Genomic DNA, 2,502 nt, shown 5'->3' on the forward strand with positions numbered 1-2,502 from the left:
GGGCAGATCAGAGGCATGTAAACAAGGCAGCATCTGGAGGACCTGATGATGAATTACACTTTGGAGGTGAGTGAGAGGGAGGAGTTTCTGGTTTGGATGACCGGGTGGATGATGACACCACTGACTGTGGTGGGGGGCCCCGCAGAACTGAGTGGGGCCTCGGGGTGGAGGTGTCGGGCATGTGCTTGGATAAACAGGTCCAGACCCCTGCAGGGGCTTCTGCAGCTTACTTGCTTATTAAATGAAAGAAGTGAACTATACGTTTAACTTACTGCATTTTATTTGGTTCCCTGATTCAATTTCAGTCTCTGTCTGTTAGAGTGGCTTCAGTGAGAACCACACTTCCTTGTGTATCTGTCTCCCCAGAACTTAGTATGGGGCTGGGCAGAACCGTGGGTTTATTGTTTTATGTTGATCTGGGATCCAGTCCCATCGATTTCAGCACTCACCCTCTGGTCCCTGTCCCTCTCCTGGCTGGGTGTGAGCTCACTGCTTCGATTTTGGCTTGTTATGTACATGGCTGTGGCCAGTTGTCATATTCATATGAGTGCTCCAGCTTGTAGGGGTTTTCGGATGATCAGGTCCAATCTGTGCATTTTACAGATAAGAAAAGAGGCCTGGTGAAGTTGTTAGGCTTCCAAAGGACGGGTAGGGCTGAGATTAGATCTCTCAGCTCACTGGTCTGTTTGGCGCTGTCTCCTCAGTCTCCCTCACTGAGTTCACGCAGAGGGGCTTACAGAGCAAGGCAGAAATGTTCTTAGGTATATATTTGTGCAGAAGTTTGGAAATGACTAAGCCCGTGTGTGTAACTTTGCGACTTTGTGTAAGCTTGTCAAGAAGGATTGGATTACTTTAGCTCTGACGCAGGGAGACGGTATCCTTGGGTGTCACCCTGGAATCCAAGCAGCTGTCTCTGCCTGTGTGCCTGGTTTGGGGTGCCCTCAGTACGCTCACTGTTAGGCGTCATTTTACCCCAGGTAGAGAATCACACTGCAGGGCCACTTCAAAGAAAAAAAAAAGTGCAGAACTACCGAACTCAGTGTGGAAAGCACTTCTTGTTGGTAAGAGTTTCAGGTGCGAGAGAAGGGATGTGTTGAAAGGACATTTACTTTCATGAGCTCAGAGCATCTGTTTTTTTATTCTTGAAAAAGAAGCAGCACCTCAAATTATGGCAGTCTCTAGGCAAGTAAGCACTTGAGATTTTGATCTGTTCAGATTCTTAGACGGAGAGCCTCACAGGAGCTTTTAGGAGTGATTTGTAGCATTTGACTGATTCTGTAGCGTGGCAGCCAGTTTTTGTGGGGAAGGGGAGAGGAACCACGGGCTGAGGAACCGCTCTGTGAAACAGCAGATAAACCGTTTCTCTCATTTGCGGGTAGAAGTGGAAACCGGGCTCAGCGGACCCTGGAGACCAAATTAGATAGGCAATGAAGACTCAACTCTGTGTGTTTTATTTTTAACTCAGGGCCCACCTTCAAAACGTTCAGGCAGTGTGGGTTCCATCACAGTTTTTTTTCCCCCTCTTTTATATAGATTTATATTTTTTTATTGTGGGAAAACATACGTAGCGTACTACTTGCCGTGTTAACCATGTTTGATGTGCAGTTCAGTGACATTACGTGCATCCACAGTGTTGTATGTTACCACCATCCTGTAGTTGTCTTTTTCTTTCAGGCCCAAGTTTCCCAAAGTAAGCAAACTGAGAAGTGGGGAAGCGTCACCCTTAACCCCATGGTGCAGCCTAACCACTGTTAAGAGTTAAGATGTAAGTCTCTGCCTCTTTTTTCTTCTGCGTATGGTTTTGTTCAAATCTGGTTGCAGTATTGTTCACAGAGGTGATAAAGAGCATTTTTGAGTTAGGAGATTTAAAGATGCTTCACTCCACTCTTTTCTTTTCTTTTCTTTTCGACTAGGAAACAAGTGGGTCAAAAGGGGCAGTAGCTGGACATTGGCTGAGCTGGGTCTGGTGTCCAGGTGCTCCATTCCCTGAACCCCCTGCTCTGGGCTGGTCTGTCTTTAGTTTCAAAATGTATTATAAAAAATTCATCTGTGGTTTATTTTTAGGATAATCTACTTTTTTTCTTTCTTTGTGTGGTTTCTGTGTCTGGATTTTTTTTTTAATGGCATCTTCCAACAGGAATTTGTTTTAAACAAGAAAATCATAACATTCGTGCTATCCCCAGGGCTTATCACCCATGACGGAGACTCCCCTCTTTCCTCCGTCCAGATATTCCTACATCCAGGATGTTACTCCCTTTCCCCCCCCATTTGTTTGGCTGATTGTAGTAAAATCAAAGTTTAAAGGTGTTAGTTATTTTCCCAAGTTGAGATTTTTAGCCAGTTTCTTTTCCTTCTTAAGATCTATTTTCCACGTGAAATGAGGTGAAAACTCGGGGAAGCAGAACCTTGTAGCAGAAAACAGAACGTCTGCTGACCACTTTACCCCTCAGGGCTGACCTGCCTGTACTCAGCTCCCTTTCAGTCCTCTCCAGCGTCTAAATT

Source organism: Vicugna pacos, chromosome 20 (assembly GCF_048564905.1).
Source record: "Vicugna pacos chromosome 20, VicPac4, whole genome shotgun sequence".
NCBI lineage: Eukaryota > Metazoa > Chordata > Mammalia > Artiodactyla > Camelidae > Vicugna > Vicugna pacos.